The sequence below is a fragment of the Papaver somniferum genome, chromosome 5 (genome assembly GCF_003573695.1).
Source record: "Papaver somniferum cultivar HN1 chromosome 5, ASM357369v1, whole genome shotgun sequence".
Lineage (NCBI taxonomy): Eukaryota > Viridiplantae > Streptophyta > Magnoliopsida > Ranunculales > Papaveraceae > Papaver > Papaver somniferum.
Window position 1 is genome coordinate 100,679,746 of NC_039362.1, and position 27,967 is coordinate 100,707,712.

The 27,967-nt window shown below is 36.6% G+C and overlaps 1 pseudogene; it reads right to left on the reverse strand.

Moving 5' to 3' along the window:
- Nucleotides 1-19,397: 19,397 nt before the first annotated feature.
- LOC113279393 lies at nucleotides 19,398-24,903 on the reverse strand (annotated as a pseudogene).
- Between the last annotated feature and the right edge of the window lie 3,064 nt (nucleotides 24,904-27,967).

Genomic DNA, 27,967 nt, shown 5'->3' on the forward strand with positions numbered 1-27,967 from the left:
TATTTTGCTTCTATTGCTGCTTTTTCTTCTTCTCTTTTCATTTTAAGTATCTCTTCTTCCATTGCGGTAATTGACTTGGTGGTTTCTTCCTTTCTTCTAAGTTTTTCTTGTATAATGGCAATTGAGTTGGTGGTGGATGATTGATTTCCTATCGGAGTGGATAATTTGTTCTTCTTAAGTTTTTCTTTTTCTATAGAAATGATGAAATCAGTAGTTGGTGTTGGATTTGGCATTGGAAATATGTGTTATAGCTTACTTTTTTTTTTTTGGAGGTATGAAGTGCAATGGGTTTATCCATTGTTTTAAATAGATGAGGACACAACGGCTCTTTTTCCACTTTATCATGCTGGCATTGTCAGTGACCTAACATCCACACCGGCAGTTCCCTTTACAAGTATAATGTTTAAAAAATAGCCGTTGGGCAATGAATGTTTAATGCCGGCGTTGAACGGAGGACAAACAGAATGCCGGTAGCTGGTGCCGGCATGCAGACGTATATACATTCTATGCCGGAATATGGTTTATCATACACAGAAACCATAACATTTTGACACTCAATTCCGGCATAGGATTATATATAATATCTATGCCGGTATTATAACGGCATTGAATTATGTTAAGATGGTAAGCCAGAACTATAATTTATTTCAAATGTAATCCTTGTCGCAGGAAGCATGGATGCACTTAGCACGTGCATCAAGCCTTTAAACCACTTGGTGACCCAAGTGGACGAGTTATAGTCTCGTGAGGGTTTACATAGAGATCTACCCACAAAACCTTACCAAAAACTACCCTAAAAACCTAACCAAAAACCACTAAAACCCTAACCAAAAATCACTAATACTATCAATCTTCTTAAGAAGAATCCGTTTCCGATTCACCCAGCTGGTGGTACTCCGTGACATTGGTTACCATGTGGCTGACGTTTTCATCAAACATGAATGCTTCCCCTTTTTCATGTAAGTAACGCGCCGGCATTACAAAAACAACAAAAACAACACACAAACTTAGTTTGTTACATAAAAATTGAAAAAAGTGAATTTTGTCGAATTAGTCATAAAGATACTTATGAGTTGTGAGAGGACAATCTATTGTGGATAGCGTGCGCGATCCGGTGTTTTATATTTAAATACTCAACCACCGCATTTAAGATGATGTCGTGCCGTTGCTCGATTTGTTGAGTAGTTCTTCCTTTCGAGTTACCATAATCATGAGTAAATTTGTTAAAAATCTTCAACCACATGGAACCCCGCGCACTGTTATCTATAGTTGAAGGACGAGTTTCGGCGTACCATGCTTGGGTGATAGCTAAATCTTCCTCGGAGTCAAACGATGCCATTTGTTATATGTGGGAGTAGGTTCTATACTAAGGTATTTATAGATGACTCTTCTAGGGTTTAGGGTTTCATAAGAACACACGAGTTTTGGGAAATTGGGTCCAAGTATTAGCTCTATTTAGAAAAAAAAAACTCAACGGCTAGTTTTTTAGAAATCACATGTGCCGGCATTGACGCAAATATGAACTTTGACGCCGGTACTAGTTTCCGGTATTGATTACTGTTAAATATCCATGCCGATACTTGATTTTTTTTTTTACAGAGATTGATCCAAATCTGCAGCTAATGTCGGCACCGCTCCAACAACAGCATATAACGCCGGAATTCACTATCGGCAATGATTATACTTCTGCGACCATGCCGGTACCTGTGAATTAAAAAAAAAACGGCTAGTTCTTTGAAAAATAAGACCGTTGGAGCTTCATTCTATATAAAACTGTTAGATCATAGCTCGGTCGACCTCGCATGCGTTGCTATCTCAAGCATGTTTGTCAATGCTAGTGATCAAAACTATGAGTCTTGATTTCTAGTCAACATAGCTAAGTCTCGGACTAGGATAGAAAAGTGTAGTTGAGCTCAAGGACTTCATGGCGACTCATTATACAACGACGAAGATCTACTCAAGGAACCGTGGAACTTCATCAACAAAAAGGTATGTGGAGAATTGAACTTATCTATCACTCAAAAGTATATTTCTTCTATCTCCTACTTCTTATGAGACAAAAGTCGTATGCTATATAGACTAGATCATACAATTTGATATTTCGAGTCGAGTATATCTCGCCTATCTATATCTCGAAATCATGTGTTGGTAAAGCGTTTCGCTTTGATCGGGTTTATCTTCACCTAATGACGAAAGTCATAATGTTTCAATCACTTTGAAAATCGCTTTGACGAGAAATAGTATAACAACTATATAACGTCCTCTAAGAATGTTTGAATGGTTGGAATGAGAGTTTAGGTCTATATAACCAATGATGGATATAAGCATTGTGTGGAAACACATATGTGCATAAGTCCTATTCCTTAATCCGAAGTTTGCAAACTTTGTTGATTGAGAGAAACCGGAGGAATTGGCTTTGCCAAGTCCGCAAACTCAGTTTGTGAACTCAGTCCGCGAACTGACGGAAGTTCTCTTGCCGAGAATTTCTTCTGGGATTTTCTAAAAACTCGTTTGCATGTTTAGTCCGCGAAATCAGTCCACGAACCTAGTCCGCGAACTGGCGGAAGTCTCTTTGCCGAGATTTTCTGCTGAGTTTGGAAAACTCTGCCGGTTGTCTTAAGTCCGCGAACTTGTTTGCGTACTTGAGTGGGTTATGATCTAAAGATGTGCTCTGAACATGAAACTTAAATTACTAAGGAATGCAGTATGCAAACTATGGGTATAAAGTTCATGAGCTGATTCAATCGAATCGAATCATCTTTGTTTCAATTGTGTCTTGTGTAGTTACATAAGATCTCATAGAAATTGAACAACTCTCTAACTAGTTCATTTGAGTCATTTGAACTAGTTATGGTGAAGAAGAACAAGGTTAATATGAAATGCTCATATGGTTGACCTTTTGGGTTACTATGTTGAACCAACATACACGTACACGTTTGGGCACGGTTTTCACAAACCCAGTAAACGTATATCTCAAGTGTGTGTGACAAGCTAAGTTTTCGATCTAACGGTTGAGAAATATTATCTTGAATCTAAATCAGGTTTTCATCTAACGGTGAATATTGATTGCTTTGTAAATAAAGAAAACCCCTGATTTGAAGACTATATATAGAAGACATCTAGCATTGGGCAAAAATAATCCCCACACGTCTGTGTGATACTAGTGCGCTCGCAAGATTCGATTCTCCTCTAACCTTTGGTTTTCTTCTCTAAAACCAGGTTAACGACTTAAAGACTTCATTGGGATTGTGAAGCCAGACCGATACTACTTTTATCGTAGTTGTGTGATCTGATCTTGCATCTTCTATCGTACGATTACAATCTTTGATTTGCTTGATATCGTGAGAGTTCTCCGGTAGGCAAGATAAAGAAGTCACAAACATCTTCGTCTCACTGTTTGTGATTCCTCGACGTCCTCTTGTGTATTCAAGTAAGACTGTTGAGAGGTGATTGATTAATCTAGGTTGTTCTTCGGGAATATAAGACCGTATTATCAATTGGTTCCTATTCACCTTGATTTCATATCTTAAGACGGAACAAAAACCTAGGGTTTTTCTGTGGGAGACATATTTATTCTTTTATAGACTTTTCTGTGTGAGACAGATTTGTTTATTATCAAGTCTGCGATTTTGGGTTGCAGCAACTCTTGGTTGTGGGTGAGATCAGCTAAGGGAATCAAGTGCGCAGTATCCTGTTGGGATCAGAGGCGTAGGGAGTACAACTGTACCTTGAATTAGTGGGAGACTGATTGGGTTTCAACTATAGTCCAGTCCGAAGTTAGCTTGGAGTAGGCTAGTGTCTGCAGCGGATTATTACAGTGTGTATTCAATCTGGACTAGGTCCCAGGGTTTTTCTGCATTTGCGGTTCCTCGTTAACAAAACTTCTGGTGTCTATGTTATTTATTTTCCGCATTATATTTGTTATACAATTGAAATAATACAGGTTGTGCGTTAAAGATCATCAATTGGAAATCCGACCTTTGGTTGTTGATTGATATTGATTGATCCTTGGACATTGGTCTTTGGTACCGTCCAAGTTATTCCTTGTGTTTGATTATATACTCGCTGATTTCTATTAGCTTGAGTGAATCAAAACAAGAGAGAGATATCAACTCCTTGAGATACTTTTATCTAGATTGAGTCTGACTGTCTGGTTGATTCTCTAGTAAGTGTTTGGGAGTTAGTCCATACAGATTGCTAATCGAAATATTGGGTGGTGTTGTTAGACCCCCGCTTTTTCAATTGGTATCAGAGCAGGCAAACACGTTAAAGACCTTATAAGTCTGTGTTTGTAGCGATCTGATTATGGACGAGTCTATCTCTAATAACGTACCAGTTCAGAAATTACCAGATGATTCTAAAAGCTTGGATTCACCTGAGAGAACTGTCACATCTAAGTCAATATCTAAACATTCTCTTGATGTAAAAACTGTTGATTGGGAAACTCTCCTAGAAGAACAGTTGGATGAAATTTCTGATGAAGGTGATTCAGATATTGATAGAGATGTTGATGAGGAAGTCTCAGAGTATGTTAAGTTTTTGGATTCATGGAAAATGAAGAAGATTACAACTTCTCATGTCTCACCTCTTCTGATTCCTCTCTGTTGAGAAAACAAGAAATTGAGAAGATGTTACGCAGGTGTTTATTTTTCGAATCGTTCTTGCGAATCGATCCTCAAGGATTCTGAGGAAAACCTACGTATGAAGTCACTTGAATGTGAAAATCTTTATCAAAAGTACTTTTTATTGGAAGAGAAATTTGCAAAATCTGAAGCAAGGTTTAACTCCAAGCAAACAAGTTTTGACGACAAAGAAAGTGCTCGAGAAAAACGCCATGAGGCTGATTTAGCTGATGCTCTTGATAAAATCAAGATGTTATAAGATGACTTGAAAAAATGTAAATACTAGTTCAAGCAAATTAACCACTATGCTAGGAGCAAGTAAAAATCATCGTGATACACGAGGATTGGGGTATAAGGGAATAGATGCTCCAAGTACTAGCAAAGAGGTAAATTTTGTCAAGGCTAGTGATTCTTCTCAACAAAAGGTTTCCACTGATGGAAAAAGTGAAATACCTTCACCGGAAGTTAAGGTTCAAAAGAGAAAAGTTTATCAACCTCCAAAGTTAGCACACACGGATCGAGGTAAGAACATTCCTTATGTTTGCCACTATTGCGGAAATAAAGGTCACCTGGAAAGGAGATTTTGTTTCCGTATAAGGAATGAGAAACTTCATGATGTTCTTGTTTGGGCATCACAAGAAGTTGTGAAGCCAAGATCATACGTTAAGACTGATCCTCTTAACGTTACAGGTTGTAATTGTCCAACCTTTAGGCAAAGGAATCAGTGTTATGATAAACCTAGATTTTCCTATAAACGCCATACGAATCATTTTCACAATCGTAATGGTTATCAAAAGGATAACTTCGTAAAGACGAAGACAAGATCTGATGCTCCCAATTGGAGAAAGACTAACTTGCTAAAGAATAGTCAATCCAATTCTATTCCGAGAATTCTAGAAGAGAGTGACGGGAAGAAGGTTCCGACTGTTCCTAAACGCACTCAGAAGTGGATACCGAAGAAAGACAATGATGTTTTGAGTGTGAAAAGGAATGATCTTCCAGAAAACTCCATGACTATGGAAAAGGCAGTATCCATGATGTTGGAACTTAACAAGTTTTTTGGAAAAATGGAATTGGATGTGAAAGGTTCTAAAAGTGATCTCTTTTATGATAATCCAAAGGTCACTTGTGGTGAGCAAGACTTTGTTCACCCCAACGCAACTTGATTGTGTTGGAAGTGCATCCTCTCCAAGGAATTCCCTGCTTTGTATACGGCGAGGGAAGCACAAGAATTGGGGCACACATATTATGTTCGGTAAGACGGTAGAATTCGATTGGATTCATCTGAAAATGTATGTCTATAAACTTGAGCAAGATTTGTACTTTTATTTGCTTAGAGAACTTATAATGATTCACATATCTTTCTTATCGTACTTTTCTACCTAACTTGATATGTGTTTAAGGTTCTTAAATGTTTAGGTTTGAAAATAGTTCAGGATGTTTGGACTACATGGTACACCTACCAGGTATGCATAGCATATTTTAAAATCAAAATCCAGGGGTTTAAGTTCGCGGACTTGAAAATTTGTTTGCAAACCCGTATGCATACTTGACGTCGATATTCGGTAAACTTGTTTTGGACGTATCTTCTTCGTACGAACTCGGAATAACCTTATTATTTTTGCACTCTATTCCTATTTGAATTCTCTTCAAAATGGAGATGATAAACCTTGAATTTGGATGAGTTAAGATTGGTATTTGTCCTGTCTCTTGTTTTTGAGTATTTTGCTCCATTTCGTTGCACTCGTTCCACTTCTCTTGAACTTGGGCACTTGGATTCTTGGAGTACTACTCTTCTAAGCTAATTTTTAGCTTTTACAAGAATGTTATTGGTGAATCACAAAGAAGGAAGTTCAAGAATGGAAAGTAGTACGCAGTGCTATGGAATTCTTGAATGTTCACAATCATCCTTTGTGAACTATGGTGCATAGTCGTTATTATTGACTTTGTATGTTCTTCTTTGTTAAGAAAATATTTTTATACGCCTTTGGTAGCTATTATTGGTGTAAATCCATGCGAAAAAGATTGATTCTACCCTATAAGGACAAATCATCTTGTATGTGCATTACGAGTTTGTCTTGTTGCCTAGGAAACTTCTTATGAGAATTTGTTCTTATTTTTGAGAAGAATTACTAGAGTTTTGAATAGCAATGATTGTGACTACACATAGCTATTATTTTCATCTTCTTATTTTTTAGGTTTATTGGTATTAAAATTCTAAAAATATTTGGAGGATGATGTTATTGCTGTATTAATCTGTTTGATTTTGAAGTATTGCAATATTTTTATGGGATATGTATTGTTTGCGTCCGTGAACTTGAAGGTCTCATATATTGTTAAAAGTAAAGTCGTTCACAAATTGGTATTCGTATTGATGAAAGGACGAATGGACTTTTGATAAATACAAAAGTTATGCCTATGCAGTCATTTATTTGACGGAAAATAGGGTAAAATCTTTTGTGTGACAAGGATAAAGTCTATTATGTCATTATGCAAATAGTGATGGAAAAACAGAATAGATCCTTGTATGTATTCCACAGTAATTATCATCACTGATCCATATTTTATGTATTACTGTAAGGCTCCATAATGTATCTTATGTTGAGCACGATACAACTAAGTTGATTATTTTATGATTAACTTTGTTGGTTGTTCTGTAAGGTACTTTATGTCGAGCATCTTTGAACTAAATTAATCATCTTGGTTGGTTGTTTAGTTATTTGCTCCGAAAGTCTTCTTTTGTCGAGCAAAATAATTGACAATTAAATTGATTACTTCTGTGATTAGTTTGGTTGTGTATTCCAATTAGATTAATTATAGGTTCTCTTGTAATTAGTTTAGTTGAGTATTCATATATTCCACAAGTCCTTGTGTTGAGTATATGAACGGATATACTAATCATGTTCTATTGGATAATATATTCGTATATTCCGTAAGGTTTTCCTTATGTTGAGTATGTGAACGATTAAGTTAGTCTTCTCTGTATGATTACCTTAGTCGTAGCTCCGTAAGTTTACTTATGTTGAGCACAATCAATTAAATTGGTCACTTTTGTGGTTTGATTTAGTTGCGTATTCCAATTAAATTAATCATGGGTTTACTTGTGATTAATTTGATTGAGTTTTGGATATAGAAAATCATTCCTATGGTTTTTGGTTTCCATTTAAAATCCTTTTTTTCTTTAAAAATTAAGGTCTCTCTTGTTGTTCTTTCGGGAATGACATCAAATGGGGGAGAGTTCTTTTGAACTTGTGCTTAATGGTAATATCTTGCGGGGTGTGCGGCTGTGGAATTTTATAGGGGTTATCTTGCATCTTAAAACTCCTTGATGAATGCATTTAGCTTCGGCTTTATGATTGCATCTAAATTAAGTTGGTATGTATTTCTTCTTTTAGTCTATGAAACGTCTCTTCTCGGAAATTTCATTAGGAACCCGTTCTTGTACCTTTGCCAATTTTATTGATAAAATGGGGGAGAATTAATGTGTAGTTCTACTACATATACATATGGTTTTCGGATCATTGTGTAAGGGGGAGTGGTTTCCATGTGAGATGGAGTATTGACTAAGGGGGAGTGATACATATCACCGCAGTATTATTGTTAAAGTCTTGATGCAATTGGACTTTGATGTTACATAATAATACTATGTCACTGTATAATGATGATTGCGAATCCCGATTTCTCTCATTGTTATAGCTACGGACCTTCAACAACGGTGATGCTAAACTTACAACATTTGGGATCATTGGAGTACTTGGGAGGACGAAGATTTCAGGGAACGTTGAAGATTAGACTATGGAATAGGAGCCACTAAAGTTTATCTTTTTTGTATTCCATATGTATTAATAGTTTTGTCACTAAAATTGACAAAGGGGGAGATTGTTAGATCATATCTCGGTCGACCTCGCATGCGTTGCTATCTCAAGCATGTTTGTCAATGTTAGTGATCAAAACTATGAGTCTTGATTTCTAGTCTACATAGCTAAGTCTCGGACTAGGATAGAAAAAGTGTAGTTGAGCTCAAGGACTTCATGGCGATTCATCATACAACGACGAAGATCTACTTAAGGAACCGTGGAACTTCATCAACAAAAAGGTATGTGGAAACTTGAACTTATCTATCACTCAAAAGTCCATCTCTTCTATCTCCTACTTCTTATGAGACAAAAGTCGTATGCTATATAGACTGGATCATACACATTTGATATTTCGAGCCGAGTATATCTCGTCTATCTATATCTCGAAATCATGTGTTGGTAAAGCGTTTCGCTTTGATCGGGTTTATCTTCACCTAATGACGAAAGTCAAAATGTTTCAATCACTTTGAAAATCGCTTTGACGAGAAATAGTGTAACAACTATATAACGTCCTCTAAAAATGTTTCAATGGTTGGAATGAGAGTTTAGGTCTATATAACCAATGATGGATATAAGCATTATGTGGAAACACATATGTGCATAAGTCCTATTCCTTAATCCGAAGTTTGCGAACTTTTTTGATTGAGAGAAACCGGAGGAATTGGTTTTGCCAAGTCCGCGAACTCAGTCCGCGAACTGACGGAAGTTCTCTTGCCGAGATTTTCTGCTGGGATTTTCCAAAAACTCGTTTGCGTGTTTAGTTCGCGAACCTAGTCCGCGAACTGGCGGAAGTCTCCTTGCCGAGATTTTCTGCTGAGTTTGGAAAAATCTGTCGGTTGTCTTAAGTCAGCGAACTTGTTTATGTACTTGAGTGGGTTATGATCTAAAGATGTGCTCTGAACATGAAACTTAAATTACTAAGGAATGCAGTATGCAAACCGTGGCTATAAAGTTCGTGAGCCGATTCAATCGAATCGAATCATCTTTGTTTCAATTGTGTCTTGTGTAGTTTCATAAGATCTCATAGCAATTGAACAACTCTCTAACTAGTTCATTTGAGTCAATTGATCTAGTTATGGTGAAGAAGAACAAGGTTAATATGAAATGCTCATATGGTTGACCTTTTGGGTTACTATGTTGAACCAACATACACGTACACGTTTTGGCACGGTTTTCACAAACCCAGTAAACGTATATCTCAAGTGTGTGTGACAAGCTAAGTTTTCGATCTAACGGTTGAGAAATATTAGCTTGAATATAAATCAGGTTTTCATCTAACGGTGAATAAGGATTGCTTTGTAACTAAGGGAAAACCCTGATTTGAAGGCTACATAAAGGAGACATCTAGCATTGTGCAAAACTAATCCCCACACGTCTGTGTGCTACTAGTGCGCCCGCTAGAGTCGATCTCCATTAACCTTTGATTTTCTTCTCTAAAATCAGGTTAACGACTTAAAGACTTCATTGGATTATGAAGCCAGACCGATACTACTTTATCGTAGTTGTGTGATCTGATCTTGAATCTTCTATCGTACGAGTACAATCGATTGATTGGCTTGAGATCGTGAGAGTTCTCCGATAGGCAATATAAAGAAGTCACAAACATCTTCGTCTCACTGTTTGTGATTCCTCGACAATCCTCTTGTGTAGTCAGGAAGGATTGTAGAGAGGTGATTGATTAATCTAGGCTGTTCTTCAGGAATATAAGACCGGATTATCAATTGGTTCATGTTCACCTTGATTTCATATCTTAAGACGGAACAAAAACCTAGGGTTTTTCTGTGGGAGACAGATTTATCCTTTGATAGACTTTTCTGTGTGAGACAAATTTTTTTATTATCAAGTCTGCGATTTTGGGTTGCACCAACTCTTGGTTGTGGGTGAGATCAGCTAAGGGAATCAAGTGCACAGTATCCTGCTGGGATTAGAGGCGTAAGGAGTACAACTGTACCTTGAATTAGTGGGAGACTGATTGGGGTTCAACTATAGTCCATTCTGAAGTTAGCTTGGAGTAGGCTAGTGTCTATAGCGGCTTAATACAGTGTGTATTCAATCTGGACTAGGTCCCGGGTGTTTTCTGCATTTGCGGTTTCCTCGTTAACAAAACTTCTGGTGTCTGTGTTATTTCTTTTCCGCATTATATTTGTTATATAATTGAAATAATACAGGTTGTGCGTTAAAGATCATCAATTAGAAATCCGACCTTTGGTTGTTGATTGATATTGATTGATCCTTGGACATTGGTCTTTGGTACCGTCCAAGTTATTCCTTGTGTTTGATTATAGACTCGCTGATTTCTATTAGCTCGAGTGAATCAAAACAAGAGAGAGATATTAACTCCTTGAGATACTTTTATCTAGATTGAGTCTGACTGTCTAGTTGATTCACTAGTAAGTGTTTCGGAGTTAGTCCATACAAATTGCTAATCGAAATATTGGGTGGTGTTGTTAGACCCCCGCTTTTTCAAAAACCCCCCATTCCTTTGGAAAATTTACACAAAGCACCCACCAAATAACAAAAATCCTTCTCTCAAGAAAGCAAGCCTCAAAAAATAGATCAAGCAAGCACGGTGCAAGCTTCACAAGCGATGGGAGATTCATCGACAAGCTCTATTTCCGAACCACCATCAAGATCTACTTGCAAAGTAAGTAGATTCAACTTTACTAACAATATATGGACAGTTAAAATCTTCTATACTATGACGCATCACTAATATAATCTTTTCTTACAGAGTCATCATTGCACCTGTCAAATTTGCAAGTCACCTTCTCACCTAGCCATGGGATGTTCTTTTATTTATTCGAAGTGTAGAAACTGTGATGGGACACGCCGGTTTTGGATTGCAAAAAATGATGATGCTGAAAATGGAAGAATCTTTCTAAGGTGTTTGAATCACCCAAATTGCGAAGAGCTTTAATGACTAGACAAAATTGTTGAACTATCGGAATCAAGAGAAAAAGACAAAGGCTAATGCAAGCCTATTGATGGGTGTGATGGGTGTGATATGAATGGAAAGGAATATGTTGAAAGAGAAGATGAACCAATGAAGATGGTCCTGGACACCGAGATTCCAGATGATGTCTTCGAAGATATTCGCGAAAGGCTCAAAGGTTCCGCAATTGTTGAAAAGGGATGGAAATAGATAATGAGATCATCTTTAACCAAAATTACTCCATTCCATGTTTTTTAGTATGTTTTAGTTTAAAGTTTCAAATGTAATGTAATAGATTAACCTAGGAACGAAATAAAAAAAGCATTCGTAATGGATCTATGATCAATCCCGACATTGTAGTTTTAATTTCCGAAGGGTTTTCATAGTGCCGACATATAAAGATATCTAATTTACCATGCCGAGTTTCTACCAAACTTTCCAAGGTAAAAAAAAAAAAAGATTTCCGGCATGGATATTTATATATATTACCATGCCGGCACAGTTCAAAAACTGTACAGGGACCTGGACCATTCATCTCCAATTTCCGGCATGGTCTTAGAAAAACTTTTTATGCCGGTATCTGTTGTGGCATGGAATTATAATCAAAAATCTACGCCGGAAACAGTGCCGGATCTGTGCAACCTAAACATTTCAATGCCGGCACCTTGGTGGGAATAAAACTTACAAGAAAAACATTTTACTAGAAATCTAAACATGTTCAACAAAAATCAAACAACTAAATTGTTCTTAAATGTTCTTAATCCAGGTATCATAATCCAAAATAACTAAAGAGTTATTCCAAAAACAAGTTCGGAATTGTTCAAAACGTAACAACCACCATCCAAATAAAGAAACACAACTAAAGAGTTCATCACTTGGTCTTTTGCTTCTTGTGGACGGCCACCTTCATCGTTTCCCCGAAAAAATCTTTTGCTATATGGTCTTCTATTTTATCAAGCTTTTCTTCGACTTCCTTCATTTCTTAAAGGGATAGCACCTCTCCTTTCTCGTACTTGCAACCAAACATCTTCTTCAACTTGTCAAGCCGACGTCGCTAATTACATACATCCAATACATAATTAGTATATATATATGTTAATATAAGATTACGTATACATTAATTGACTAAAGAATTAACAATACTTACTAGCAATACAACAGTCTTATTAAGTTGGACCATCGTAGGTGGTGCCTCTGTAGGAGTTGGAGCGGGAGAGTTTTCCTGGGACGGAACTTTGACGTTGTCCGGGCGCACGACAAATGGATGTGACCCTTCTAGGTAATAATACATGTACTCGGGGTGAGCTTCATCACCGTTTTACGCAAGCTCCCAGCTACTAACATCTACCAAGACGTGGTTCCCTATCCCTCCAATGTGTTAGTTCTGGAATTGGATCATACTCTACCTTCAACTTCGTCTTAGTTGAAAAGCTCTGAGAACTGGATAAGGTAATTGCTTATATCCAAGTTGCCGCATGACACGTCGGGGATCAGCCATAATGTATCCCTTTGGGTGGAACAACGGTCCATTGTAAAATGCAACGTTATAACACCTCAAAATTTGGTGGTTCTCTCTAGCCTCCTTGTAAGGGTCGAACACAACCTCTTTGGTAGTCATCGCGTCCAGAGCCAATCTCATATTTGTCAATCGACGATTGTTACCGGGCTTCGGAATATTGTTGAACTCGTATCTCTTAGCTCTAGGATCCTCGGGTTCAGAATGGTTTTTGATCTTCAAGAAGGGGTAGTCCGTGAATAATGTTGGGAAGTGTTCATAAGCCCACACCTATACCAATGTGGAATGATACATATAAGAAGCGGTAAACTTTGTTTCTAAGTTCATAATAAGGGTACATGTGAACAATATACATAAGAACATAATGTTTATAAACAAAATTACCTGGAGTAGAGTGAAATTCCCGACAAATTGGTTTGTGACATCTTTGAAGGCCCTTCTCATCTCCGCCATCAAATGTGCCATGACCACGGTGCCCCAAGAATAGGAAAAGACCTCTTCCAAAGGATCCAAGTATTGAAGGTGGTTTGCACTAACCCTGTTGCCACTAGCGTCGGGGAATACCTTAGTTCCCAAGATGAATAACAGGTACACATCGGCTGTATAACGAATTTGTGCATGGTCCCATCCATCCTTCAAACTTCTTTCCTGCGTGTTTTCAAAGGTCTTCTTAAGCAGCGTCATCTTGATGGTCTTTGTCCTACTATTCTTAGATACATAGAAGCTTTCCACAGAAATTTTGTAGTCCCAACCTAACATCTTGTTAGTCAGAGCGTGCAACTTCGACCATTCTAGGTCCGGATAGTTATCTCCTTCCGCAACTGATTTTCCGGTAACACTCAAGCGTAGAAAGTTCTGAGCATCATCAGGGATCAAGGTCATCTCCCCAAACGGGAAGTGCATGGTATCAGTTTCACCATGATACATTTCGACGAAGCAATTGACTGTTACAGAGTCACACTTCACATAATTTTCAACCAAACAATATAGACCATACTCCCTTACTGATGTTTGTACCTCTTCACATTCCATAGACAAATCCCAATGAGACGCGGCTTGGTTTCGGCAAACACACACAACCTTCTTATGATCCTACAATTAGGAGATAAAACGATTAAGAGATTTTACATAAATACAAAACAAAACATATGCACAAGATAAAATATTCTTACATAGGTTTGATAGATAGTACGAGCCCACGTGTCCTTGTAGCCAAATAGCATTCTCGGATCGTCAGCTTCACCCTAAATTCTACCACGATCAAGGTCAGGTATCATGTCATTAGTATGAGGAAGGTGCGAACCTTTAACTTTTACTTTGCCTTTGCCTTTGCCTTTGCCCTTTCCTTGTGTCGGTTTTTGACTTGGCCCACCATCTTCCTCTAAAACTTGGCTTTAGGTTGCTAATTGACTTGCATCAACCTCATTATCTTCCTCCTCACTTTCTTCTTCATCTTTCTCATCGTGCTCAACTATTCCAGTAGGTTCACGGATTACGAGTTTTCTACGGTCACGATCACTATTCCAAACTTCACCTATTGTATTCGCCCTCAAACGCTTGTTGCGACCTTGTTCTTTCCCTCGAGGAGGCAAAGACTGAGGAGTACCAAGACCGTCCTTCTTTATTTTCTTAATGCCAACATCTTTACTTTTTCCTTTGTTAGCTTCCTTGGCTCTATCCCTATATCAAAAGACACATGAAATGAATATATGACAACTCAGTTTCATTTTTAATACCGACATAAATATACTAAATAATGGCATAGAATCATCAGTACCAGCATTGATTCACGAAATATCAACCATGTCGAGACCATAAACGATATAGTAAATTAGCAAATACGTTATGCCGGTACACTATTCCGGCAGTGAAAAATAACTGTCGAAAATGCCGGTAGTCTTAGATAATTTCTAATCAGTTCCTGGATACCAAAAGAGCACTGCCGGCATAAACGTAAGAATTCATGTTCATGCCGTAACCAAGTATCGGCATGGAATTAACCTAAAATCAGTGCTGGTACTGATAACAGTTTCTAGGGTTCTCCTGGATACCAAAAGAGCACTACCGGCATACTCGAATAAATGTAAGCCAATGCCGTAACACACTGACGACATAGTATTCAACCCAATTTCAATGCCGGTACAGGACATTCAGTTTCAGGTGATTTTAGCTTTGTTGACGGCATTGTATTCATATCAAAATCAATTCCATAACACTCTACCGTCATTGCCTTCATACCAAATTGAACGCCGTAACTAAGAACCGGCATTGTATTCATACAAATTTCAATGCCGGTACTCACTGAAACTCAATTTTTTGAGTTAGGGTTCGCATTCTAACCTAAACCCACTGTTATAAATCGATTCAAACACTTATAAACTAGTTCAAAATCACTTACTTTCTCACAGAAGCCATTTTTACGAGAGGTTGATTGTCTGAGTTCTCTTTTTCTTGTTCTTCTTGCTCTTGAGCAATCAAAGCAAGCCTTTGGTTTAATTTTTGTTGAGCAATCGATTTTGACATCGATTGGGCATCTGATTTCTTTCGTGGAGGCATGGTTATGGATTCGGGTAGGTTAATCGACGAAGAAATTTTTGAATCGACGATTAATCATTGATGAAGAACGGATGAAGAAGATGAAGAAATTTTTTTTCGAAACCTAACCCTAACCGAGTGTGCCGGAACTGATAGAGAAATGGGGGATATGTATTTGGTTTTTAGATTTTAAGTTTTTGGGGAAAGGGTAGTATAGTCTTTTCATAATGTTTTAATTAACCAAAGGATATTTTAGTATTTTCAATACCCAAAAATCACCCCTTAGCAGACACTATTGGTTGGGGGAAGTAATATATATTCCCAATTAGTTTAAGTATCCCCAAAGCGCGCGTTCCTTAATAGCTTGACTTTGTCAATTAGGACTGTTAATAAAAGACAGAAGGAGTATTAAGTTAGGCTAGGTTGGGTCTTAGCCAAATTATTTATGGCCTACCATTAAAAGACTAAATATGACATTTCACAATAATTTAAAAAACCCTTATTTAGAATGTTGTTTTGCGCATGATTAATTAGTGTTAATTAATTATATTAGCTAGTTGATTAATGAAATTATAGTTAGTGTTAGATAATTAATTTGGGTGTTTGTGATTGTCAAAACATGAAAAAAATTGATTTTTATCAAATATTTTTAATCTATCGAAAACGTCAATTTATTGATTTTAATTGATACATTAGATTTTTTTAAGCATTTAGATCCATGTTTTAATTGATATTTTCATGATTCATGTTTAGATTTATTTTTCTAAAATCTAACGAGAATCGGTGGATATGTCAATGAACATCAACCGATTCTAAAAAATTTAATGAGGAAATTTCAGAGTTTCATTTGGATGAACATTGAAGAGAATCGCTGGATATCTCAATGAACATCAACTGATTGTTAAAATAAAAAAAATAAAAAATAAAAACTCAAAAATGGTAATTTTTTTACATAAAAAATACATCCACAATCGGTGGATATAGTTCTCCTCGTGTACCTATTGTAAAAAAACTAAAATTCAAAATTTTTTATGTGATTTTTTTTGCTAGAATCATAAATGCCCTTATCCACCGTTTGTAAACGGGGGAATTTCTTCGACTATTTTGCTCATAACTTCTTTGTCGGATGTCAGAATGACCTCATTTTTTGAGTTCAACTCGTATTTTCATGTCCTGTAACATAAATAAATAAATAAATAACTGGGTTTGTTTACAAATTCAAATATGGTTAATGAATTAGTTGATATAAGCATTAATGTATGCAGATTGTTGTTGATGTTCATCAAACACGAAGAATATCAACCCAAAATCGGTTGATGTGAGTATTCCATATGCACCGGTTCTGGTCGATGTTCTTCGTGTTTTATGAGTATCAATAACAGTCGGTATGCGTCAATGCCTATATCAGGTGATTCAGGTCGAGTTTCAGAAAATATTGATGAGCAAATTTCAGAGTTTCATAGTTAAATCATTGATGAATCCCTCTTAAAATGAGCGGATTAAAGGAATTTAACTCAATCACTTGAATTATTTGCGGCCGATATTGTTTGAAAACCAAAAATAACGAATATTGGATTGTTGTTTGGGATTAGGTTTTACTTTTTGATTATCATGGAAATCGAAAAAATAATAATTTAATATTGGCTAAAGATTGTTAAATAGAAATGATTTACATGGGGTTAGTCAATTGAGAATAATGGAGATATTGAAAGAATTTTAGAGAAATCTCATGTTAATCAACAGAGAGTTTTTCAAAATCTCAAGCAATCTCTGTTATAGGATCGTGACTTTCTAAATGCCTTCAGAATTCTCTGTTACCGGATTCGGAATTTGAAATCAATAACTTATAGTATAGAGTAGAGGATAGTTTAGTATTTTCATACACTTTAGGCACTCCATATCCCCTTTTTTAGGTTGGGGGAAGAAAATAATAGGTCTCAAATAATTTATATAGGCCCCAAACTAGCCATGATCTATGTTAAATTTTGGACTGTATTATTGTTTGGTCAATTTTTTTGTGCCTAATTCAAGTATATAAATTGAAAAGTCCATACCATATTTAACATGTTCAGTTTGTTCAAGACCATCGAACAATTAACCCCCAAACATTATTAGGTTTTGTTGTATGCAATGTAACTAAGAATGTAAGACTAAACTCATCCAAGTTGAATATATGTATATCTACTGCTAATTGGTTCTAATCGCTTACGGGAGTGTTTAGTTTATAATTCACTCAATCAAACTTTTCTAAATAAGCTGATTCGGTCAACGGAAACTATTAGACTCTTCCATTAATCAACAAATTGGCAATCACCAAAATTAAACTAAGAAGTTTAGTTGGCTTAATCAATACTCTCTCCGTCCCATTATTAAGTGACCTAGTTTAAGTTTGCACAATTTTTAAGACAAGCAAAGAAAAGAGTATTTTTAAGCATTTTTTACAATTATACCCTTATAGATTATTACTAGTGAAATTTAGAAATGATTTATCTCTCAAACTACTCCACGGATGTTCGCAAACTTTATACCATTGAAAAACATTTTAAAACACCTACGTAACAAATATAAATATGCCTATCAAATTATGCATATTTCTTATATTTTTTATAATTAACTAAAAGGATAATTTTAAAAATATCTCATTGTTTAGTGATATAGATCACTTATTAGTGAGACAAAATCTAAAATCAAATAGGTCACTTAATGGTGGGACGGAGGGAGTATTAATTTGGTCAAACATGTTTAAGTCAAAAGTCAACATATCACTCAAGCAGTGTATTATAAGCAATTCTCACTCTTAACCAAGTTCTTACACTTTTTTAGTTCAATACTTCAATCACTTGGTTTGTTTTTTTAGGCTGCGTATCTGATTCATTCAGTACTTCCCTTAACTGGCTAAAGAAAAGAATTTTCATTCATAAACTCATAAACCTTTTTAGGGATAATTTGCGTTACTTCCCCTGATAAGATTGCTAATTTGAGTTACCTCCCCTACAGAGATAAAATTAGCAAAACCTATTTTCATTATATATTCTGTCCAAAATCAGTTATCTGAGTCACCAGCCGTGTACAGGTGGACAAAACCAAACACGTGGTATTTTGACTACCCAAAATACCCTCATTTCCTACCTGGGATATATTCTTAATTTCACTTGCAGCAGCAACATCAAATGATGTTAAACTCTGGATAATAGGCACACGGGATTGTTAGAGTTCAATCCAGTTTCAATAACACCAAAATACAAACATATAATAAGAGAAGAAGGCTACCAATTAATGCCATTAAACCTGCAACACAATAGGTTCTTCTCCTGATATCAAATTCACATTTTATTCTCAAACAACGAGCCGAAACTATCCATCACCACCACCAGGAAGGAATGTGATACCAAACTATCGAAGAAAACCCACCAACGACCCAGATTCAAACATACAAAAACTATCAGCACCATCTTCAAACACAAAAATCATTAACATCGTCTTCAAAGTCAACAACCACCACCTCCATCAGTTAAAACACACGTTATAGAAAACATTACTACTGTGCACGCCACCACCATAATCCTCTTTCCTCTAGCATGGGTTATCATCAAATGGGGTTTTGTTTGATTGGAGCAATGCTACTGTCCACGCCACCACCTACATTTTTCTCAAAAATGTTAATAACAAGCTTCTGCTATAGGTTGGATCATGAGTAATTTTCCGATCAATATAATTTCTTAATTTGGCGTCATATGGGTGATTGATATACATGAAATCAGTCGCAATTGAAATCTAGAGAGAGAAAGTAAGGAAATACCTAATTAATTATAATAGAATTCGAGACCAATTCCATCCGGAATTTCATGAAATCACTCCTTTTTTTTTTGAAGCATTCCGCGGGGTTAAGGAGACCCCAACCAACAAACCAAAAGGAAAAAACAACAAATAAAAACCTAACTACGAAAATACACTTTCAAGCTCTTGTCCTCAGCAATGATGGTCTGTAACTCCTCACTAAAAGCCCCCAAATCTATCTCAATAAAATTCTCTTCAGGATGCATATCAGCTAGAGCATCAGCTGCTCTATTAGTCTCCTTGTAAATATGACTCACTCTAAGTCTTCTGAATTGCCTTCTCAATCTTTCAATGCGCCTCCACAAGTGCATAATGCTCCACGCTGGTTTAGGATCTTTGTTGTTAAATAGATCAAAGACAGCCATTGAATCTGTGGCAATATGAACAAGGGTCATCTGCTTCTTAATAGCCAACTTTAAGCCCAACTCAGCACCCATTAACTCAATAGTAAAAACAGTTTCAGGACCAGAGCCACCAATGGCTGCAGTAACAGGGTCTCCACTAGCATTCCTAATAATAGCTCCAAAGCCCCCTGAAACATCCCTTCTTGAACCATCTATATTGATCATGACTTCATCTTCAAAGGGGTATTTCCAAGTACAAGCAATGACTTTTTTCTTGAGCAGCTGGAAAGAAACATTCCACCTAGCTAAGAATCTCTTCACAGCTTCAGTATCAGCATCTGATAGGCCATGAGCCTCCACTTTAAGTCTGACATCAGCAACAATACTAAAACTTACAGCATCCATAGAACTAGAGTGAGGAGAGTGCAACCTTTTATTCCTTTCTTTCCAAATGTGGTAGATTTAACTATTTAAAGCTAGTTTCTTTATAGTGTTTACAGCTCCTTTACCACCAAATTTGTTACTGCACCATTTCAATTCATTCTCCCAAGAAGGAGAACAATTCCTGTAATAGCCTAGCTTAAGAACAATTCCCTGCCAAATAGTGGAAGAGAAACTACAGCTGCAAAAGAGGTGGTCCTCATCCTCAATGGTCTCCCTACAAAGTAAGCACTGAGCATCTTTTATACCACTCCATTGGAGCAGTTTTTTCCTCGTTTTAAGCCTTCTGTGCATAGCCATCCAGCCAATAAAAGAATGCCTTGGGATGAGCCCCTTGAACCAAACCAGTTTATGCCAACTTATATTAGGGCCCTTAGGAACCAAAGCCAAGTAAGTGTCCTTCATTGAGAACTCACCATAGGTACTTGCAGTCCAAATTGTCTTGTCAGCTTCATTAGGATCAACTTGCACTTCCTTAACAAAATGCATCAACTCCCCAATAACTGCATCATCATTTGGGGGAACCCATTGATCTCCTCTAATGAAATCAGAGACAGAATGGAGACCCTGGTTCACCAGGCTATCAATATCTTCAATGCTTAGCCACTCACAAAGCCTTCCATTAGGATGCCAGAAATATAATAAGAGGCTAGTATCCTTACCATTACCCAAGATAGTGCTAATAAATTTTTTTGCTAATGCTCTTCATTCCAAGATTCTTCTCCAACTCCAAGAGCAGTCTTGAGGGACATCCATGCTCCAAAAGTCCTTAGATTTAATGAGATTCACTTTAACCCAGTTGGTCCAAATATATCCTTGCCAGACACAAGTTCCCAGATATGCCTTAGATTAGCAGCAATATTGGTAAATTCCAAGTTCTTAACTCCCAACCCTCCTTCCTCATAAGAAGTACAGATTTGAAGCCACCTGATGGGGTTATACTTTTTCCCCATCTCAATGCCATCCCAGAGAAACCTTTTAAAAATAGTATTAAGTTCTTTGAATACTCTCTTGGGAAGAACAAAACAAGAGAACCAGAAATACGCCATACCACAAAGAAAAGCCTTAATAAGAACTAATCTACCAGGATAAGCCAAGAATATAGCTTTCCAAGACTTAATCCTCTTAATAATCTTATCAATCAAAGGTAAACAATTAGCACAAGATAATCTAGTAGAGATGAGAGGAACTCCCAAATACCTCACTGGTAGAACTCCCTCTACACAACCAACACATTGTAAAATTAATCTCAAATCCTCCTCCTGAATTCCAGAGTGATATAAAGAAGACTTTTGCACATCAAGCCCAGAACAGCTCTTGAAGTCAGGTAGAATATTCTTTATGACATGAGTAGCCTTCAAGGTGCCTTTGAAGAAAATAAGTACATCATCAGCAAAACACAAATGTGTAACCTTAGTGGACTTACATTTAGGATAAAACTCAAAGTTACTCAACTTCACTTGTTGATACATTAAAGAACTGAAGATCTCCATCACCATAACAAATAAATAAGGGGATAAAGGACAGCCCTGTCTTAACCCTCTCTTAGCTCCGAAAAACCCATAAGGGGAACCATTAACCAGAATAGAGAATTTAGCTGAGGAGATACAAAGCTTAACCCAAGTAATAAACTGGCTAGGAAAACCAAACTTTGACATAGCTTCCAGAACAACTTCCCATTTGACAAAGTCAAAAGCTTTTTTTAAATCCACCTTCATGGCACATCTAGAAACAACCTTAGGTATATGGTAGTTCCTAACTAGCTCATGAGCTAACATAATATTATCCTGAATAGATCTACCAGAAATAAAAGCAGACTGATTTGAACTGATCAGGCCTCTCATAACCACCTTAAGCCTATTAGCCAAAATCTTAGTAATACATTTATAGATAACATTGCAACAAGCTATAGTTTTGAAGTCACTAATAGTAGCAGGATTATCACATTTAGAAACCAAAGTAATAAAGGTGTTATTTACCTCTTTCAACAGCTTCCCTTTTTGAAAAAAATTGAGAATAGCAGCAACAAAAGTGTCCCCAACAATAGACCAAGCCTTCTTAAAGAAATAACTTGTGAAGCCATCTGGACCAGGCGATTTACTAGAATGAATAGAAGAAAGGGCCCAAACAACTTCATCCCTGGTAACAGGCACCAAAAGCTTATCACAATCATTTTGTTGAAGCAAATTCTCAAACTGTAAAGACCCAAAAATATCAAAAGAATCCGCCTCATTCTCAACTGGATTGAAAAGATCTTCATAAAATTCAACACACTCTTTAGCAATGGACTTATCATCCTCCAACTTCTCTCAAGACCTAGCATGAAGCACCAAGATATTATTTCTAGATCTTCTTTCTCTAATGGAGTTATAAAAAAAATTTAACATTTAAATCACCAGCTTCCATCCACTTAACCTTAGAATTTTGTTGTGCGAAGGACTTATCACTCCTAGATAATTTAACATAAGAATGCACAACTTGTCTTTCTTTTCTAGCAGTCTCAACACACAGGGGTCTTTCTTGAAGAGAAGTTTGAAAGCTTAGCATAACTTTTTTAGCCTCAGAAGTTTGCTCACTTAACTTAGAAAACTTAGCTATCCTACACTCAATAAGTCTATTTTTAGTTTTCTTTAGCTTGGTAACCAAAACAACCATATGATTACCTTTAACTGGTTTATTCCACACAGATTCAACAATCTTCAAGAAATCATCATCATCAGCAAGAAAGTTACAAAACCTGAAAGGAGGAGGGCCATGAGCTCTACCTTCAAAACAAGTAACAACACTAGGACTATGATCAGAAACACCAGGATTAAGAAATCCAGCTAAAGAATTCTGGAACTGGTTGATCCACTCTAAGTTGACTAAAACTTTGTCAATATTCCCCATCACCCTATCTTCACCCTCTTGAAAGTTACTCCAAGTGTAGAAACATCCAGTATAGGCCAAATCAAAAATCTGAGAATCTTGAGTGCATTTTTGAAAATCAGAGAATTGAGAAGCAGTCACTTCAGCCTTACTGAGTCTATCCTTGTATTCCAAAATAGAATTAAAATCACCAAGGATCATCCAAGGCTTATTATTAGAACAAGAAAAAGAAACCAAATCATTCCACAGAGATCTTCTATTTATCCCATCATTATCACCATACACAAAAGTAAACACACAAGCTTTATTATGAGGCAAGAGGACATCCAAAAAAATAGCTTGAGAAGAATGCTGAATAAGAGAGACCTGTAAGACTTCAGGGTCCCAACCCACCCAAATTATACCATGAGGACTATGGAAATAATTATCTAAGAATTTCTAGGAAGGACAAATCCTCCTTTTTATTCTACTACTATTATTAAATTGAACATGAGTTTCATCTAATCCTACTAAGGAAAGATGATTGCTACTAATATAACTACTAACCTCCTTTTGTTTTAGAGGGTCATTAAGCCCTCTAAGATTCCAGCATCCCACTTTAAACATCCAGAAGGTTAGGAGGTAATACCTTCCTACTGCTCTTCCCAGACTTTTTGAGGTCTACAACTTTTAAGCTCTTCACAGGACCAGTTGGTTTCTGAGTGAAATGAGATCTAGCTCCACCACCTGAATCACCCTCCAAACCTCCTAAATGAGTATGTGTATCATTAAGCTGAACATTTGAAGTAGAAGCATGAGCCACAGTAATCTCTTGAAGAACATTGGTCTCTCCATCTCCTATTCCCTCAGCAGTTAAAGCTGAGAATTTATTAGTTATCAGAACAGGGACCTCCACCAGCTTCCTCTGACTACTAATAGAACTGCTATTTTCCTTTGAGAATTGCATAACCTTTTCTTTAACCAAACCAGCTTGAGGAGAAATAGTTTCCAAAACCATTTCCTCAATCACCTCCATATCAGAATTCTCCTCCAATGTTGCATCCCTATTTCTCTTAGAAGTTTTCTTCCTCCAAACCTGTTTACTACCTTCACCCTGTTGTGATACTACTGACTCAGTCTGCATCACAACAACCTTAGGTTTAACAGAACACTTCTCAAGAGAATATCCAAATATTCCACAATGAGTACATCTAGGAGGTTTCCATGGATATTCCATAGGGATAGTAATACGTTTTCCACCCACAATAAGAGGAACTTCGGAAGGAAAAGCACAATTGACATCAATTTCAACACACACTCTAGCATAATTCATTCTCTGCCTTGACAAAGTGGTCTTATCAGACATAATAGGAGTACCTATATAACTAGCAATAACACTTAACCCCTTAGCATTCCACATGTGAATAGGCACATTATAGAAATTCATCCAGATTGGAATAGTCTTCAATTCGGCCATCTCTCTTTCCAAAAGAGGAGTCCAAGCTCTTACCAGGAATAATTGATCAGCAATAAAGAACACTTCATGTTCAAGTGCTGCAATTCTATCCTCAGCATCAAATTCAAAAACAAATACAGAGTTACCATGAAGACTCATATGAAATTCACCTTTGAGTTGCCATACCCTTTTCACAGTCCTTTGAACCAGCATATAAGGTAATCGTTTTCCTACAAAGCAACCAATCACTAGATCCTCACATCTTTTCACATAAGCATCATATTCCTCATGATCAACCATCATAACCCTTTCTCCGTTCACCATACATGAATCCCGACGAACCATCGGCTCAGAAACAGAAGAATCCACCTGCTGTTTAGTAAGAACAGAAACCCAACTACCAGAAATAGTAGAATGACTGCCTCTAGCACCACCACCCATATAAGAATCAGAACTCTGCAAATTCGATCCAGATTGGGGCAAAAACCCTAACCCTACCCCAGAATTTGAAGCCATAACAAAAAAAGAAAAAAAAAAAAGAGAAAAAATAAAGAGGAAAGTGAGAAGAGATCAACTAACACCAATCATTAAGCCAAAATCAGAAGAGATCTAACAAGAACTACAAGGAAAATCAGAAAAGGAAACGCTGAAGAAAAACTTGACTAAAGTCAGCGTCGCCCGAAAATCGCCCTCTCCACTCTTTCGCTCTCCTTGACCTTTTTTAGAGGGATAATTAAATCACTCTTATCTCCTACCTTCTTTCCCAACAGATTTGATACCCCCTAAATTTGATTTGTTAACTGATTGAAAAAATAAAATTTCAAACCCTGGTTTTTTTTTAGGTGGAGTATTTGGAATCGAAGATGGAGAAATCAAATTGAAAAAAAAAATCCAATCTTACTGCTTCACAATAGCGACCGCCATCAATTCAGGAATTTGCTCTACCGCCACCGCTAACACCACCTCCACCTGCGGCACGGTCTTCTCCATGAACCACCTAGCTTCATCAACGTCTCCCCCTCTATTCAGATTATTTCAGTTGGTAACTTGTATATATTTATGTTATTGGAGGGTATTTTAGGTAAGAAATGTGACATGTATTTATTTTTTTCCATATGTGTATAATTGATGACTCGGCTAACTGGGTTTTGGACAGAACAGTTAACAAAAGGAGGTTTTGCTAATTTTATCTTTGTAGGGGAGGTAACTCAAATTAGTGATCTTGACAGAGGAGGTAACGCAAATTACCCCATTTTTTTATTCAGAGTTACTTGTGTTTGAAGACAAAAGTATGTCATTTTATAAACCCGACCCATTGGGATTGTAGTCTCCAACAGATGAGGTTTTATCCTATTTTCGAGCTTCTTAGAAACCTCTTCTAAACGTGAACACAGCTCGATCAAGAGTTTTAATGTTATCTCTTGTGGGTTCATCATCCAAACTGCAAAAATCTCCTCCATGTACTCTGATTTTTTAAGGGAAAGAATTAAGGTACCTTCTCCAACACCCTTTTGAAGTTGTTGGTCATCATCAGTGATAAATAAAGACGGAAGATAGTTAAGGGAATACATGTTTTTTAGTTTTCTCAACGCCTAAAAATAGTCTTCAATCTTCTCTCCAGGAATGAAAAACATGTTAAAATAAAAGTATTATTTATATATGTGACCGCAACAAAATGTAACAAAGGCATACTCCAATGATCATTTTTGTAAGTACAATCAAGGATGACTAAACTTCGGAAACATTAGGCAGATATTGAACCCTCATAATGAGAAAATAAAAATGCAACCACAATATAAGTTTTATCTCTGTTGTTTCATGTTACATAGTGGTGCTCGTATATAAATCCAAAAGCCTTTGCATCCTTGTTCTTCCGGATAATTGTTTAAGTCGTAATTTCACCATATAGTTGTAGATAGTCGCTGCTGTCGAACAATTTTCAGGATTGACTTTATTTAGGTGAGTTAATATTTGAGTTGGGGTACTTCCAATTAATAACAATACAATACTAAGATATGTCTATTTTGGTGTCAACCTCTCTGGATAAGTGTTAGAGAACTGCTCGGTCGAACTCGCAAGCGTTGCTATCTCAAGCTTGTTTGTCAAGTTTAGTTGATCAAAACTATAGTCTTGATTTCTAGTCTACTTATAGGAGTTTCGTACTAGGATAGATTGTGTAGTTGAGCTTTAGACTTCACGATGCTTACAACTGAAGACGAAGATCTACTGAAGAACTCGGAGGAACTTCATCAACAAAAGGTATATGGAGACTAAAACTTATCCATCACTCAGAAGTCTATTCTATTATATTCTATCTCCTATTTATACAAAAATCGTATAGAGATATAGACTTTCATATCATACACATTTGTTATTTAGAGTTGAGTATAACTCACTTATATATTTCTTGAAATATGTGTGGGTAGCTTTTTGCTTTAGCTACATTCATTATTATGCTTGACGAGTTTAGTTGGAAACAATTTATTTATGGGAAACTAAATAATAAGTCAAAAGATGATCATGTGGAAATTTCCTTGAAACATCTTACATGATTTGTGTGAGACAATCATTTGATGTAGACTTGGAAAAGTAGATTGTGAAAAATCGATAGTTGTGGAAAAGTCGATTTCTGTCACCTGTGGTGAGCAAGATACTGTTCACCTAAACACAACTTGATTGTGTTGGAAGTGCACCCTCACCAAGGAATTCCCTGCTATGTATATGGTGAGGGAAGCACAAGAATTGGGGAGCACATATTATGTTGGGTAAGATTTTGAATTTTTGGTAAGACTGTAGAGTTTGATTGGATTATTCTAAAAAGGTTTGTCTATAAACTAGATCAAGATTTATGATTTTATTATTTGCTTAAAGTGCTTATCATGATCCATTTACCTTGTGTATCGTTCATGTCTACCTAACTTGATCTATGTTTAAGGCTCTTAAATGTTTAAGTTTGAAAATAGTAGTTCGGGATGTTTGCCCTTCATGGTACACATACCAGGTATGCATACCATCATTTAAAATTAAAATCCAGGGGCTTCAGTTCGCATACTGGTTTGCAAACAGCTCCAGGTCACGAAATTCATTTGCGAACTGGCATGTAGACGTGGATATTCGGTAAACTTATTTTGGTCGTAACTTCTTCATACGAACTCGGAATGACCTCATTCTTTTTGCATTATCTTCCTCTTTGAATTCTATTCAAAATGGCAATGAGAATTTCTGAATTTGGATGAGTTATGATTGGTCTTTGTTCCGTATCTTGTTTTTGAGTGTTTTGCTCAGTTTCGTCGCACTTGTGCCACTTCTCTTGGACTTGGGCACTTGGATTCTTGGTGTACTTATCTTATAAGCTTATTTGTAGATTTTTTTAATAATGTTGTTGGTGAATCACAAAGAAGAAAGTTCAAGAATGAAGAGTAGTACGCATTACTCTTGGATCCTTGAATGTTCACAATCCTCTTATGTGAACTACGGTGCAAGGTCGTTAATGACTCTGTATTTTCTTCTTTGTTAAGAAAATATTTTTTACGCCTTTGGTAGCCATTCTTGGTGTAAATCCGTGTTAAAAAGATTGATT